This window comes from Embiotoca jacksoni, unplaced genomic scaffold, assembly GCF_022577435.1.
Source record: "Embiotoca jacksoni isolate LCO1_2020_lvr unplaced genomic scaffold, fEmbJac1.0.p SCAF_21, whole genome shotgun sequence".
In the NCBI taxonomy this organism is placed as follows: Eukaryota; Metazoa; Chordata; class Actinopteri; family Embiotocidae; genus Embiotoca; species Embiotoca jacksoni.
In genome coordinates, this window is record NW_027185352.1 from 8,204,379 (window position 1) to 8,222,270 (window position 17,892).

General features: G+C 41.3%; 1 long non-coding RNA gene across 1 annotated transcript in view; it reads right to left on the reverse strand.

Annotated features, from left to right (window-relative positions):
• The window catches only part of LOC138202586 (uncharacterized), a 50,307-nt gene extending 36,977 nt beyond the window's left edge, over positions 1–13,330 (reverse strand). The window contains exons 1-2 of the long non-coding RNA XR_011178655.1: positions 13,203–13,330; positions 4,245–4,318 (exon numbers count right to left, since the gene is read on the reverse strand). This is a non-coding gene — a long non-coding RNA (uncharacterized lncRNA). The remainder of the gene's footprint in view (positions 1–4,244; positions 4,319–13,202) is intronic.
• Between the last annotated feature and the right edge of the window lie 4,562 nt (positions 13,331–17,892).

Below are 17,892 nucleotides of genomic sequence, written 5' to 3' on the forward strand. Positions count from 1 at the left end.
ACTCTCAGCTATCACACAACCCCCGAACTGTCATTGCGCCGTTGGGTAGAAAAGTTCACCCTGAATAATTTCACCACAGTGGCAGTGAGCAAGTTCGCCCAGAGGAAGCTCCTGAAAAGTACATCATGTCTGCCCTGAGGCCCGATTCATGGGCCGGTGACAGCTTCAGTCATGTTTGATAGGTGGGGACGTGCACAGCACTAATCACTAGTAAATCTAGATATGTCACGCTGTAATAGAGGACATGACCTGGAGCGTGAGAGTTTCTGTGCATTCACCAACACTAATAAGAAAGTGGACTCTGAAATCATCACTCTCCCCGGACAGGACTGTCAAAGTACAGCTGATGGATACATGTTGTATATGGTCTCATATTAGGGGGGAATTCTCCAAAGATATACACAAACATCTCTGTGGGTCTACGCAGAGGAGACTTTTATGGGTCACTGAAAGTTGCAGCAGTTTGCAGGGGACTCGCACTTTAATTTTAACAACACACCCTGCAGACCTGAACATGGAGCAGCTAATTAGAAGATCCCGCTCTCAGGATGCACGTTTGAAACAAAAAAAGAAACAAAAAAACGAGATGCAGCTTTGCGTTACCGTGAAAAGAAACCGCTGCTGTTTGCGATTTAATCCGAAATGACTTTAAAAGTTTTTCTACTTTTTCGCTTTCACTGTAAAGCCACTGTATGTGGAATTAAAGTGGTTTTAGTGAGCTCCTGTCTACATGGTGGCAGCCAGTGATTGAATCCATACGAATAAATCGAAAGATGCCACAACAACATTTCATGAGTTCAAGCTCGATGTAATAACTTGGCACAACAGCACCACCCTGAACAGACAGTCTGACTTTGCTTCAACCTGCTAAACTTTTGATGGGTTTACATAATAAACAGGTGATCAGTCCACGTACAAACAAATCTTTATCAACCATTTTTTTTTAAGTGAACTGAAAATACTGATCAAATTAGTAGATGAGTGGAGATCCCCCGCTGTTGTACATACTAAAAAAAACTATAAAGTTTCTCTGAGTACTTCGGGCTTTAATCAGTGCCAGCATAGTTGGTCATCAAAATTACTTATTTGTAAGTTTACTCTTATGTTCGTTTTCTGTTTTTTGACCCAACTACTTACTTTGTTATTTCCTATTTTGTGCTGCAACCTACTGACAGAGTTGATAGCATTGGCTGTTTTAGTTGTTTAAACCTTCATCCTTGTAACTATTTCATTTCTATATTTCACATAAAGCCCGTTAGCAGGAGGAGATGGCATTTCTTCTCCTTTACATGAAAGACGACAGGGTGAGTGACGTGGTATGCGAAGGTGAGTCTGCACAGGGTGTTTTATTGTAAAAAGTCTTTCTTCACCGACCCCTCCATCGCTTTCCTGACACTCAAGCCTGCAGCTTGATGACATGATAAGAACCACCATGCGAGTTGATGGGATTGCCTCCTTAGTTGTGTAACGTAAGAAACCCTAGCTGGCTGAACATGTGTATTTGTTGAGACTGTCGGCTCCAAAACAGAAATACTCTGCCGTGGTGTGGATTGTTAGATTTCCCTCATGTCTTCTCAAGCGTATAAAAAACAAAACACCACTTGGACATGTTAACAATGTTAAAAACCTTGAGGTCTTAATATGGTGATGTGTTCCCTGACTGTTATACATTTGAACGATGACCCAACTACCCACTTTAGAAAAAAGTAAATGAACCAAGTAGTCAGCGGCAACGACAAGTCGGGGGTAAAAAGTCAGTCAGTCGCTCTAGGAATAAAAATAATACGAGTTATTGTGTTTTCTATTGTGTCTCCTATCCGTTACTCTCTGTAACACACACACACACACACACACACACACACACACACACACACACACACACCAGAAGTGTCTTGTTCCGCTCTGACGGACTCTCTTGACCACCTGAGGGTACCACATCGCAGGTTTGTTTTTCCTGTATCTGCTCCATCAGAGAGTAGCAGGGCTCATTAGCGTGTGGCCCCTGTAGGTTACCGGGGCCCGACCAGCCAACCTCCGGTGGCCCCTCGGGCCCCGAGCCACAAACACAACAAATCACTGAAACAAAAACGCGTGCTAGCATCCCTAATGCCCGAATCTTTACACTTCAAAAACACAATTATGCTAATGCCAGGAATCATTTGCCATTCCAACTCTGATTTAATGCGGCCTTTTAGTGGGGAAAGCTAATTAGAGGCTTTAATTAACATGTGCGACACAAACTGGAGAGAAGTGTGAAGGAGCCTGTCGATCATGGAGGAGCACGGCGCGAGCGACGGAACAGGGAGAGCGAGAGAGGGAAGTCTGAAAGCTATGCAAATGAGGCGAGGGTGCGCCACAGGGAGGCCTGGATCTCTGCCGCTACAACGGTCTCCGTAAATATCACCGTGACCCGCAGACGGAGTGGAGTCATCTCATTAACACAGATTGGAAGGTGTCACCAGAGCTCAGCCCACGAGGGTCAGCGCTGATACGATGCAAACCTGAGCTTAGTGAGGGGACCATCATTAAAACCGTAACAACTTGTGCTCTATAGAGCAGATATTTTACCCCACTCACATCATCCGTTCCTGTATAACTACCTCAGGGAGGATGTGCACAGCTGGACACGAACTACAGCTCTATGTGTGCAGGTATTTCATATCCTACCTGAATCGACACAATGATTTCATTAGTAGTCTTCATATAGCCCGTGTGCAGCTTTCCATAAATGAAACGGCAACATGCGGACACAGGAGTCGCCTCATTAACACACACACTGGAGGGCCAACTCTGCATTATTCCTGCGCAACTAAAGCTCAGCGTATCGTCACCATTATTGGTAGCTACAAACAGATACTGAAAATAATCACCTTGGGTGTTTTGCAGTGGTGCAGTTTTCCCCCTGAAAATAAATGGAGCCACGGAAAATGGAAAACTGATACGGAGGATGAGAGCCCAAGTCGAGGAAATGTAGCTTTGATTCTGTTTTTCACTTGGATTCACATTCTCACCAAAGTTCTGCAGCGCAAGCGGCACACTTTAATAACCAATATAAAGATATTGCAGGGCTGTATTCATTTCTCATTTCACTGGTTAAAGAACCTTTTAAAGTTTAAAGTGGTTCTTTTTGGAGTTTCATTAAAACACATTAAGCAGGCAGCTGGGAAGGATGTAATTTTCATACTTGATCTATGTGACAATAGTTCCGCTTATGCTGTTACCTCCTGATTAGTAGGTTATAAATTGCTTTGCTTTGGCTTCAGCGCTTTTAACCATTATATTTTTCAGTATTTCCTGAAAATAGTTTTTCTTATTAGGTAGTCATGGAGGGGTTTAATTTACTTTAATATGGTTTTGCACATTTGATTAAGCAACTTTTAATTTCTATCGATTAATTTTTTCAGTTTAAGTCTCAGTGTTGTTTGAGTGAGTCTGAGCAGGGAAGCTCATTTTTTATGTATTCAATGGAAGTGTGCGCTTTGTTTGTAAAAGCTTTATAGTGTAGGCAATGGTCATTATTCCTGGGAATGTGTGTGTGTGTGTCTCTGCAGGCTGAAGCCACATTGCTGAAGCTCTCAGTGTCGTAGTCTGTATGGGCACAACAGGTTTTTCCTCTTGGGAATGAATGTTTTTTTTCTCCCTTAAAGAGAAGTTTTTCCCTCCTAGCTTATGTGGGAATTGTTGAATTGTTGGGTTTCTCTGTATAACGTTGTAAAGTTCTGCTGTAAGGACTTTAAAGTGTTAAGTGCCATGAAATAACCTGCATTGTGATTTGGGGCTATATGAATAAAATTGAATTGAATTGAATTCATTGGCAGCAGGAGAGGTTGAGATGCAGGTGAAATGTGCAGCTTCTCTGATGGTGCCATGTGTACCACTTTAAAAATCATAGAAACGAGAGTCGAGGATTACAGTATTGATCTGAGATTCTTCTTTTTTTACAAGCTTGATGTACTTTGGAGTCTGTACATAAATCAGCAAATGGAAAATGCATCATTCATATTGATATTTCATTGTTTTTTGTTGCAGTAGATTATATACAAATTAAACCATTCTGTAATTAATAGATGACTCCTATTATAAAACACTACAGATACATTGAGGGATCACTTGACTCAACATCCTGACACATCATGCACTGCTCACACTTCATAATGTCTGATCTTAACTCTGAGCTGCCATCCATCATTTCAAGGATTTTAGTCATTACTCTTTGCGAGGAGACGGTAAGAGTAGAGACTCACCTGTGTGTTCAGGACAGTCAGTCTCTTCAGGTTCACTCACAGCCAACATTTTCAGTACATCATGTTCTCTTGACCTGCAAGATGTGTAAAAAAAAAATAAAAAAAAATAAATCGGTACAATTGGAGATGCTCGTCTCATTCTTGTCACACTAAATGATTTTCGGCACATTTTTTAAGCCTGGAGGTAGAAATCTTTGCAAGGCTGACATTTCAGTTCAATAATTTTTTAGAGTTTGAACAAACATTTGTGCCACATGATGATAGGGCAGACTATGAGTTAGACTTGTGTTGCATTTCATCTGTGCCCATATACATCTAGTACGTCCACAGAGTCGACCAAAACTTATCAAGGAATTACATCTGCTTTCAAACATCCAAACATAAAGGATACCAAATTGTGTACAAACACTAAAACTGTATATATTATGTGCAACATCTTAAAGAGAAGAAACATAATGAAGGTTTTTACGACATGAAAAGATCAAATGACTGTAACGTGCAGGGTGTTGCGCGTAGTGAATTTTCAGCATGTGCATCCTAGCCTGATAACAGCCAAGCTGCACCAACAGCGACGTCACCCTTTGGTTTGTGAACTGCCGTTCTGAAGCCTCGATTTTGACATTTTGGCCGTTGCCATCTTGGTATTTTGGATGCCAAAAGTGACCATATCTCTGAAGACACTACACCACGCCCACCTATAGTGGAAACCTGACTGCACCACAGGCTTGTCAATCAAACAGACACGCACCCAAACATTCTGCTTTTTTTTTTTTTTAGGTCTAATATCGAATTAATGATGAAATTATGTTCAGATGATATGGAGAGAAGTTGAATGGAGCCAGGGCCTTTTTGGAGCCAGCCTCTTGTGAACCTCAGTGGCATCGTAGTTTAAGGCACTTTCGCATCGGCATCACTCAGGCCTGAAATTTACGTCCACTTTTATATAGTCTATGGTTGCAGTACGTAGCTGTCTCTATGAAACAGCTCCCACTGCAAATTATCTGGCAGAAGGAAACAGCAAACAGACTCGGTTAGCAGAGTAATGGTTTTAGAAATATTTTTTCAGAAGTTGGACGAGACCAAAACTAGAGCTAAAAAGAGAGAATCACCAGATGCGCAGGAACACTACTCTAAATGAAAAATAATTTTGCTCTGTACCTGCTGGATGTGTAAATAGGTGTTGTTTTTTTTTTTAACACGTTAGTCATGAAGATTAACAGAAATATTGTGTTTACAGCTTGTTTTAGCTTCCCCCATGTGAGCAAAAAATTCACTGCAGCTTTAAGAGGCAAATTGTGTCAGTGGGTCAGTCTAAAAGTCATCAACATTCAGGTCAGAACATTTTAAACGCTTTGTCAGACGGCTGTTTGTCATAATAATTACCGTCACATTTTGGCAGTTTGTTCATTAGGGTAGAGAAAATCATTCCTTTTTGACTGATGAGAGTGTAAATTAAGGGACAACTTCAAACTTGGAGGAAGGAAGCTTAGATTTTTCATCACAACAGGCCATAAATCTGGCAAATGATGCCTTTGCTGTACTAAAAGGTGCATAAATCCTTCTTTAGAAGTCTATTTTCTTGTTTGCTGTTCTGTCACTTATCACTAGAGGCCTTTCTGAAGCTGCGAGATAAAGTACACGACTGCAGTCTTAATGTGTCAAAGAAGGTGCTCTTGTCTAAACACTCACCTGAATTAACAATGCAGCAGGGCAACACTCACTTTACTCTCAAGGTCAGTGACTATTAAGTGGTTGTAAGATGTGCTCTCCACTTATATGATACAGCAAACTTCTCTCCCTGAGGACATCAGGAGGGATGGAAGAAGTGGAGGAGCACGAGATGAGCTCATACTGAGCCAACAAAACCACGTATTACCATACTTTAATATTTCAATGTACAATTCAGAGGGAAACATTGTACCTTTTAATTCACTGCATTTATCTAGCAGCTATATATACTTGTTATATTACAGATTAAGATCTTGAATGATTAAAATTTTTGGTTGGGGGACATTTCAAGCATCTGTGAGTTGTTATTTTTACAGTTTCACCAAAGAGTGATTTCCGCTGTCACATCTCAGATGGTTTAATTTAAATTTTCCAGGCCTATATCACTCAATATTTAGTTGAGATTTATCCAAAGCCTGGTTTGGGATCGATTTAACAGTAGCTCCACCTCGGCCACCTGTAAAATGAATACAACTGCACTGATTAATCGAGCAGTTGACCAAATAGAAAAGAAATTGGCAACTATTCTGATGATAGATTCAATATTTCAGTCACTTTTTTAAGCTTGTGTCAAACATTTGCTGCTATTCTTCCTCAAACACCAAATAATTTTTTTTGAAAGTTATCGATCACACTAAATATCTGACATTGATTCAATGCGTGTCCCTATACTGCCAGCTTATATTGTATCCAACTAATAAAGTATGAAATGAACAAACACAATTAAGTCACACTGCCCATTTCATTACAGGCTTCATTCCGTGGACAGTTTGTTTTCTAATTTGGGTGCACACATTTTAATTAACGTGCTGCTTTATGTGTCTTTAATTTGCAGCTAATACTTACATTTTTTCTTCTTGCCGCGCTCCTCTTACAAACAAAAAGCCTAATTGAAGGGAAAGATGGCCTCTTACACCAGCAGACAGGAAATGGAAGAGTCCAATATTTAAACGAGAGAAGGGGGGGGGCACCGGTGGAACATCTTAAAGAAGATGTTTATTCTGTCCTCTGTAATTAAATTAAGAATTATTCCTGGTTTGTAATGATAGTTGTTTTGATAGTTTTTATTTTGGGGATAGCTTTAGGTTTGTGTGTTTACCCCCCTGCTGTGTCATTTGCCAGGTTAGGTCTGTTGAGTTATCCTCAAGTCTTTGCAACTTTTTGTTCAGTGGAGATTCTTTTGGTGTATTTCAATTTTTTTAGACTTTGCCATTTGTTAACAATTTTGTCTTTAAATAAAAATCAGAAATTTAACCTTTTTACACTTTTATCATTGCACCTTTATGCTTTGTCCCTTACAAACAAACAACAGCATTGTTTTCCTTTTTCTAGTGTTTGTTAGTTAATTTAGAGTTTTGGACTGATGATCAGGCAAATCAAAGCGAATTGTTTTTATTGGGCCCTATATTTTTCTATCTTTCAGACATTTCAATACCTACATCAGATTACTTAATGATGGAAATAATTGTTAGGTGTAGCCCTATGTAAATATTTGAAATAATTCACTTACGAGTGCACCGGTATTTGTATGTGTCCTGAAAGACCAATAAACCCAGGGAATTCTCACTCCGTCAGTAAACAGTATTTCATGCCGCTCATAAAGAAATCAATATAATGCAGAAAGATGGAGGTGAAAAAAACAAAATGGTAGTGTTGCCGAGGTTGGCATCATAGGGGCCTTTATAGTGAACTTGATTAAAAGAAAATTGCTTTCAAGTGCTCTCAGCAGGCTGGGAGGTTGAGTGGGTGTGTGCAGCGCCGGTGGAGTTTCACAAACTCGGCTTTCAGGCTGAGGAAACAAGATGAAGAAATGCTTTGAAACTGCCTGAGGACAAAGAACGTTGAGGCACTGGTGACATGGTGGCGCAATATTACTGCTATTATCACTTTCAATACATTTGCATGCCACTTCTGAGACCAGTTAAATGAAATTAATTTTCTGTTTCAGAAATTACTCTTTTTTTTCCCTTTTTTTTTAGTGCCTCTCTGCGATGAAAGGAGTTTAGGCGCCGATGTCAAAGACGTTTTTGCTTGGACATTTAAACCTTTCTTTAAAATGGACTTCCGTGAATAAACGACACCTTTATTGTCTCATAAATCAGAAAATCTTTCAAAATATGCGTTGCTAAATGAAACAGAAGATCGGTGCATGCATGTATCAAACAAGCCAAAGTGGTGGAAAATAAAATAAAATCCCATAATTTAGCTTGTTAAGTATTCACCTGACAGAAGTGTCAGAGGGATGGGCTCTTTAATTTTGGAACTGTCAAATTTGTGTAATTTATTCCCCCTTGAATTCAAAATGACATCAAGAGATCAAATACTTTCCCTGATTTCCATGAAACTTTCACCTAATTGGCTTTTAAAGAGTGGAGCGAGCAATAGTGAATAATTCACCCACTTAGTTTTAAAGTAGGCTGATTTTGGTGAGCATGCCATTGGAAATCCATTACTGCACAGGGTTAATTTTTTTTTTTAAGGAGCACTATTCTGAAATTAAAGTTGCATTGGCTTTGATTTAATTTCAGTTTTTCACCAAGTACTCATTAAAACATATTGTCAGTCTGGTCATGTATGAACCAAGCAGGAGCGACTGAGTGGATGATAAAGTGTACGGATGTAGCCTCCACAACACTGTGGCGTCGCCGAGGGTACATTGAATGCTTTGTCTTAAAGGAAAAATTCGGCACTTTTTATGTGGCTGTCCACTCAGTGTTGATGGTAAATGTAGTCAGCTGAAGCAATAAATTCGTCAGTGTGTGCTATATTCACCATATTGCCCCAGAGGCGTGTCAGCAGTGCCCACATGTACCAGAATGCATTGCACGTGAGCTTCTGACGCCTCCAAATTCTTTGGTTCCCTTTGCAAAGTTTCTCCTGAACTCAACCAAAAACTATAAACTGCCAGACATTATCGTTTGCAGACACAATTCTAGCCGTAACATTAGCAGCTATTATAAACACCAACAACACAAGTTCAGAAAACCGTGTATCACGCCCCCAAGCTGCTTTTTATAGGTCTAAATGTAGTATTACGTGACACTTGAAGGGCATCTGCCCGCTCAGCCCTGCTGGTTTTAATTGTCTTTCCCGGTTTATCTGCATTTTAAAGGTCTCCAGTACACCTTTGTCGAGGTAAGGCATCACACTTTCCTGCATAACTCGCATACGTCTCTCTTTTGGCAACGGTGTCCAACAAAAACTGCCCACGCTAAAAATTCCAAAAACCAAAAACTGCCACCAGCTTCCACTGCGCCTGGCCAAGACATAGTTCAGCATGTAACTCTCCATTAAACCACAACTTGATGTTTTTTACACTTTGGTTTACCTCGGATTAACAAACAAGATCAAATTTCTTCATTTGTGAGCTTTAAAGGGGCTGAAGGAAACACGCAGGTTTGCTGTTTCACAAAGTTTCTACTCTATATGCTAAGTTAAGCTAACTGGCTGAGGCTTCATACCGAGCAAACATGAAAGCGGTTATGAATCCACTCAGCTCCCATTTTCATTAAATGTCAAATTGTCCTTTAAATGTTCAACATTTCTACACCAGATTATTTCTCTTTTTGGGGCCATTTTGGTTTGGAAGCAGTCCCAGCATGCACTAAATGAAAGGAAAACAGACTGTGTTGCCAGTCTACTAAAGTATAAAATATTACAAACTTACCATCTAAACAGACTACAGTCCTTCTTCTTAGTTTATTCTGACTCACAGAGACCTTTTCTTTGGACTGAAACTGTGTGAGCTACAGCTGACAGTCGCTCGTGGCGGCTTGGCATTCAGCAGACTATGTAGCCCACAGACAAGACGGGACACTTCAGTGGCCACGCTCAGATGGGTGAAATCCCCCGGTCCGACAAACTCATCCCACACGATCGATAGCTGCTGTGACAACAGCCCTTCTCGTCACAGGCTGGAGAACAAGCTGTTGTGAAGGTCTGAGCATGGAAGATAGGGCCCGCAGGGGAGGCTTGATTTACGACCCAGAGTCAAGATAGAAGCACGGTCGCCCACATGCTGTAGACGGCCTTCCTGCAACATCAGTCTTCCTCTCCCTGCCTGCCTGCCTCTCCACTTGTCCTCCTTCCAGTGTCTATTTGCCTGCCTGCTGACAGCAGGAATGGGCTGAGAAACATTTCATTGTGTTCTTTACCTTCAGCCGGGTAGTGGATGGTGAAATCCTAAATGTCACCTTGTTTTACTCATTTGTTTTACAAACTTAGCCAAAGGGGGGAAGATGCTTGCCGATGTTTAGAGAAGGAGATAATTCTAACACGTCATGTAGCTGTCGATCACTGGCAGAAAGAAAGGGCCGACACTCAGGAGGCGCTGCAAGATAAAACAGCCACCCTGCAGTAAGAAGCATTGTTTTATTGGGAGAATTTCACCTTCAGGCGATCATTTGTTGCACAACGCAGTGTTGTAGCAAAAGTTAGGTTATGGTCTTCATTCTGATGGTTGCAGAATCAACACGCCTTAGTGTCCCATTGCAGTCGTCTTTTTAGATGCGGATTTAGTCCTCATATCACAACTAATTTCAAATATGGATAAATATTTTACAGCAAAGATAGAAAGAAGATAAATTGCATTGTCCTTCAGACACTTCCTTCACAACACAATAAAATACTGTCTTATTTGATGAAAGGTCTGAAACTAATAATTTATTTAATATTATTGATTAATCTGGCTATATATTTATCAGTTTGTTGTTTGTAGTGTAGGAGTTGCTGTAGGAGTTTGGACGTATTTCAGTACTGCACTCACTGTACTTTAAGTTGATGCAAGTAATAGTGGCAGCTGCAGTACTCCCAGCAGCTCCGACGTGGACTATAGATGAAGTAAAATCGACATTTTCAGCACCTTTAACCAGTTTAAATGAGATCTTCCACGAGCACGTTCAGCTCTTGACCACATACAGTATTTCAGCACGTTTTAAACCCCAAAGTCCTTCCGACATCCAGCTTCGCCCCCTCCCCCTCTTTAATTTATCCGGCTGCTGTTGAGCGAGTGAAGACACCCTGCCTCCATCTCTCTCCTGAGCCGAATCAATATTCATGGGTCTGCCGGGTGCATTTGTGCGATGGCTGTCTCATTAGCCTTTGATCCCCTCGCGCAAGGCCTGTCGGAGCGTTGCCGCGCCAACAACAGAGCGCCGTTTGAAGTATAGAGAGAACAGCTGCTTGCATTGATCTCCATATACTTTCTTTGCCATCCGCACACACGTCCACACATCCACAGATGCTGCCCACAGGCACATGAATACATGCATCTACTGTAGGACTACAGTTAGTACAGTCTGGCCACAACACTACCAGCATATCAGTCTCACAACCACTTCACAGTGTAGAAAATATAGTTAGTAGATTCATCGATAAGTCAAGACACAGAATAGTTTTCTGTTTCAGCACTAATTCTGATAAATGATTAACTGTTTAAGTTCAGCTGATAAACTGAATATCTTTTAGGTCTAAATTGTTGGACTGAAGCACTGTGAAGATTTCATATTGGGATCTGGAAACCTATGATGCATATTTTTCACTATTTTCTTACATTTTATAGACAAAACAAATAATTGATTAAAGAGGAAAGTCATCCCCAGGTTAATAAAAAATAAAAAAAAATGTATTTATTTAGTGGGATAACCTTGTCCTTTATGTTCTCACCAACAGGTATTATGCAAAACAAACGGTCCCTTCATTTTTCATAGAAGACATAAGTAAATAAACAGCGGTTGAGCTGAGATTACACAGAGAACATTAGGATGCTCACTGAAAATTAATAATGAGGTATTTTCTATAACAAGATAGGAATGCTAAGCCACTAAATTATACAGCAAACTGGAACAAAGCAGCAAAAAGCTCTGTAAAAAGCTCTTATTTGCTTCTGTGAGGCCGTGGAAATTATGGTAATTACAGAATTATTTGCTGAAACGAGGAACATTTTCCACAAATAATCAACAGTCTAATGTATTCTGTTTCTGACATGTATTTCAAAGGATAATCCACCTTCTAGCTGTGAGACAGTAATTTGCTTTAAGATGAGTTGAAGCAGCCAAAATGACATCATACTACTACATGAGGCTGTCGCACAATTCCTGCAACATCACAATGTCAAAAAACACAGGATCATATCATGCTCTGTCTGCTCCACAAACCTTTAATAAAAAGAAAACACTGGCATCATCTCACTTAACCATGACATTAACACCACATCTTCATCACAGGATAAATTACTTCCCCTCTATCATGTAAAAAAAAAAAATCTGCTGTGCAGCCATGAGGGTCCAGTTAGTATGACATCATGACATCTGCACAAAGACAAACCCTGCGCTATTGCACTCAATAATCCTCCACTCCCCTCTGGAACGGTATCCGCTGCACGAGAAGCATAGTTTAAAAAAAATTAAGACTACAGGAGCTCGTCTGGGCTATAGCTCCCCCGGGAACGGCCAAGGAGAGATCAATATCACCAACGTGTCTGATAACATTAGACTGACCTTAATGGCACTAATGAAGAGAGTGGTTGACAGATACTGAGGGAGACTTAGGTCAGAGGAGCAGTCTGTTAGCTGCAAATACACTTCATCAGATGAAATGTGGCTGAGAACTGAGGTTCCAGTGACTATTGTGTGCTATTACTGAGCAGAAATCTATCAGGGAATCATTTAAAATAAGTGCAACATTATCAGTATGACTACTTTAAACCAAGAATGTACAAAAACAAAAATATGAGAGCTTTATTTGAGCACATGCAAGTAAGAAAGAGACCAAACAAGCTCCTTTTTGTAGTTCTCGGTCAGTTATTTGTCAAAAAAAGGATGAGAAGATGAGAGAACAGCAACACCCTGGGAATCAAGTTTGTGAACTGACTGACTGTCCTTTGTAACATCAGGTCACACTGCGCTGAGGACGACTCTGATTGCAGGAAATGTTTTTAGTCTTCAAATGTCAAAGAAACTACATCTCAGCAGAATCGCTCCTGACATTTTGATAAATCCAACCCCATTTTGCTCCATCTAGTCACACACACACACACACACACACACACACACACACACACACACACACACACACACACACACACACACACACACACACACACACACAAACAGAGCAACCTGCTGCTGAAAAAAAAAGCCTTGTACTTGGCAGGATCTTTGTACACACTACTTGACACCCCTGACGAGGAGAGATGAAAAGGTGGAGAGGAGACAGTGAGAGGTAACGTACCTCTGTAAAGGACGTCTTGGTTTTGAACTTCAGGAGCTGCAGGGGATGCACCGGCGAGGCGGGACTGTCGACTTCTCTCTGTCTTCTCCCTCTCTGTCTTCTCTGGGATGGGGACTCGGGAGGAGAACTGCTCCTTCTGCGCCTCCCTCCTGCCTCTGGTTCGCTCTGCCACTGTCTCAGCCCCTCTCACTAACATACCTCCCTCCCTCCCTCCCATGCTGCCTCTCCTCCTCTTTTCCCCTCCTCTTTCTACTCCTCCCCTTCTCTAACCTGCTCCCTCCTGTCTTTTCCTTTTCTCCTACACCAGCCTGCTCCTCAAACTCAGGGGTGACAAAGGAAATCGGAGCTTTTATCGTGACTTTTTCTACAAAGTAGGGCTGATGTGTTGCTAAAAATTAAATCAAAAACTCATCCCATTAAAGGTGAGTTTTCTGCACTCTGTGGTTCAGAACAATACAAACTCTGGAAGATGACAGTACACATTGCAATATGACATGTGGCTCAGGCTTCTAGTAACAATTATTTTCATAATCTGGTTGTTTTTCAGAAGATTGACGAATTGTTTTGTCTCTATAATATCCCAAAAATGGTTAAAAATGGCTGTGATAAGATTCTCCTTTATCCAACTTGAGGTATTTCTACATTTGGTCAACAGACCGAAACCCCAAAGATATTTAGTTTGCTTTCATATAAGATGTATTTAAAGACCTGCAACTGGAAGACACTAACCAGGAGATGATGAAGGACTTTAAGGTTTCTGGTCATTCAGAATACAGTGTGTTGAGAGCGGGCTGACAGATGCTGGGATAAAAGAGATTCACTTAAGGCACAGTCAGGTTTTTTTGATAAGAATATATCACCCAGCTGTGCGTTTCCACTTTCCTCTCACCGGTGAATAAAATTAATTTGTTTCCTGCCCGTTTTTTTTTTTAATAAGATCTGCGTAAGATGACCCCTCGTTGATTCCTTAGCGCTGGCCTGTTCTCAGCCTTTTTCTTCCTTTTCATCACCACCCCCAAACCGCCACCCCCCCTTCCCCTCCCCACACACACACACACACCCCCCTCTCCCATAGACAGCCCTCCACTGCCTCTGCCCCTGTTTCCATAGTGACACTTTCCCTGACTCTGGCTCGACATAATCAAGTGAACGGGATGGGGGTGGGGGCTGGGGGTGAGAGAGTGAAAAGAGGGGAGGGAGGGAGGGCAGTTGAAGGAATGGCCAAGACGAGAACGATTTTTTTTTTTTTGTTTAAAAAAAAAAAAAAAAGGGGCAAACAGTGAAAGATAAAGGAGTAAATAATGAATAAAGAGATTGTCAATAAAGATGGTTTGTCGGCGGCAAACAGTGTCGCCTGGCTCCCGTCCATCTCTGTCTCATGCCGGGTTCAGATCAGGTGCTTCAGAAAGCCTTGGCATATGGCAAAAATAATTATCATGCTCATCAAACAACTGGATGGCCACTTGTGCTTTGTGACAATGCTCCCACCAGAGCAGAAATGAATTATGGGAGAGAGTTGATCAATCTGAATGTTAATGGGAGCGGTGCTCAGCGTGGGTTTGCTGCACGAGGCAGGCGGAGATGGCGCAGACCTCTTCGAATGCTGGAATAAAAATGTGCACAACATTTTGAGTAAATGTGGCAGCACCAGTCATTCTTCTGCGATGTTTCAGCCACACAGCAGCGTGGGTCTGTCTGCTGGTTGGTCCATCACTCTTTGTGATGGATGTCCAATCATTTTTTTTCCCTCACATTCATGTCCCTGCGATGATGAATCCGACCAAGCGTGGCGAGCCACTGACTCTGAATTCCAACATGAAGACATTTTTGGTTTTCAGTAAAATGTGTCAACAGCTATCGGATGGATTCCCTTGAAATTAGTAAAGGCTGGTCATAACTTTTCATCTACTATTGCATACCAGTTGAATCTTGTAAGATACCTATGCACTCGATCACAGACTGCCTAAAGTTGGGCACTCATATCTTGCACGGGTGATTATTTGCAACCAGAGCTGGTAGGTCATGTGGTATCAAAGTCCCTCCTCCTGCCTGGACCAATTACAAACAGCCGGCCATTGAATTTCACAGACGCCGGCATTATCCAGTTGGCAGAATGGATGCATGATGTTTGTTTCACGCTCGTGAAGGCAATTTTGCCAAGAGGAAATTCCTTCACATTTGGTACAAACATTCACTTGGTCTAAAGCAGGGGTCTTCAACCGAACATGAGTAGCTCTCAGACACTTTCATTTTGTCAAAGTAGAGGAGAAACATCTTAAAGGAATTTCTTCAAATTTGGCTCAATTGTTTTGATTTGATTTTGACTTTCAATGGTGTTTGTGGCCATAACTCAAGAATTCATGTGCTTATTATGACAATATTTCAGATGCATGTCTAAGTGTATAAGATGATGCTGTGATGACATTATATATCGGAAAGTTCAACTTCACTGTGACATCATTATTTTTTGTAAAAAAAACCAACATGACTTAGTAAGAGAAGGGCCAATACTAAATTGGAAATGGAATTAGTGACAATAATCTTGAGTGTCAGCCATGAGTTGAAGATGTGTGTGAAGCCTTCACGTTCCCGAATGTGCAGCGTCTTTGCTGCAACATACATATTTGAAGCGACACTACACAATGTATCATGGCTACAAGGCCGTGTTCGATCAGAATCCGCTTTATCAGCCAAAACATTCCTTTAACATCTTCACTGCATATAATAGGAGTCTGCACAGAATGGATTACATTGCAACTGGTTGGAGGAGGTGAACAACCGCAAGGCGATTATTCTAGTTTTCAATTGGTTGTGCTCTTCGCTTGCTAGCAACAAACCCTTGAAGAAACATCAACATGATTAAAAGTACTTAATGTTGCAAGGACAGGAGTAGTAAATACATGCTCAACAAATTTGGACAAATAAAGGGTAATATGTTTCTTAAGTTACAACTGTTTACTTTAGAAATAGCACGGAGTGCCCCTGAGTGTAGGAGCAGATAATCCTTTGTGGCATTCGTCACTATTGAATGGGATTACTGTCAGCTGCTGTCCTTCCTGTGATCAACGATCAGCAGCAGTATGGCCTGTGAAACTTCAAATTTTCTATCGATTCCCGAGCTGCTGCGTTACTGCCGGCAGGGTCAGCCACTCATGGACCCCGTACAGATTTAGAGTCATGATTACAAGGACGCTTCTGCAAGGACAATGTGAGGGTTATAGGGCTCGAACATGAGGCGGAGGACGCCTTTTCTGACCACAAGGCTCTTCCGCTGTTGTTGCCCTCAAGGAAAACGTACACAACACCGAGAGGAAATAAATTGCTCTTTAATACTGCTTTGAAACCCCCCCCCCCCCCCCAAAAAAAAAGAATGATTAAATGAATAATGAAAAATATAGACAGACAGACAGATAGATAGATAGATAGATAGATAGATAGATAGATAGATAGATAGATAGACATACGTTGGCTATATTTAGGCCTGTATAATGTTTATTCATTTTAGCTAATTACCAGAAAAGGCATTAACATTGGTAAATCAAATGCAGACATTTAACTTACAAACGTGCAATAAGTAACCACAGCAGCAAGTGCTGTCACTTTTAACACCCTCCATGCTTAGTTTGTTTACATTCTGTGGGCAGCAGACAATGGGCAGGACAACGAGAAGGCTCCAGCTGCAGCCGGACCTTATTGGAGAGAAGACGATCACGTTTAATACGTCGCAAAATTTGCTATGAACTGTGGGTAATTCCTTTAGTCAAAGTCTGCAGAAATGCATACTTACGGAAAGGCTTAAAGGGCTCAAAATGTCCGCCAGGGAGCCCTCATGGACTCAGTGATTTGACAGTGGGACAGCCCTAAACCCTTGCGGACTGGCCGGGAATACGCCCCAAAGTCTGTGAGTCTGTGAGGGTGGACATTGGGATTGGGCCTATGACTGAGACACAAGCATTTAAAGCAACAAAATAACTTTACTTATTTTCCTGGGAAACCAAAAAGTCCAGGCAAAATTAAAATAAACACAACGAATGAAAAGCCAGAACAAAACAAGATTACACCAAAAACACGAGGAACACAGGCAAAGGCATGCTGCTGAAGTGAACGCTATAATACTGACTTGGTGATTGTCAAGTTAAAGCAGGTGGGGCAGACTGGGGAACTGGGAGCAGGTGAGGTGGGTGTGGCAGGCAGGAGAACATACTTAAAGGGATGCTGTTCGTTCCAATATCAATAGTACCATACTATTTAGCATGCCAGGAAAATATTTAGTATGTCCCAATACATAGTATGTGAAAGGTAGTATGCCAAAAAGTACCAGGATGTCCAACTGCATCCGGTCGTATTTTTTACAGTCTGCAGGCCAGCATGCTACTCAAACTGTTCTGACCCACAATCCTCTGTGCAGCGTAAGATACGTCACATCGACTGAGCCGTCGAGAGAGTTGGTGGCGCTAATGCTCCGCCCGGTTGCAATTAGCAAAAAGGAAGAAGAGAAGAGGCATTAAAAGGTAACATATTTGTTCCAAATCATCTCCTTTTTCTTTTTACATTTTGGAATGCAGCCAAAGATCGATGAGACACACAGGAGACGTCTGGTGGGAAAAAATCGAGAGACAAAAGAAGTAGTACAGAGAACAACCAAAACTTAAAAACAAGCACACAGACCAAAACCATGAGAGAAGAGGAG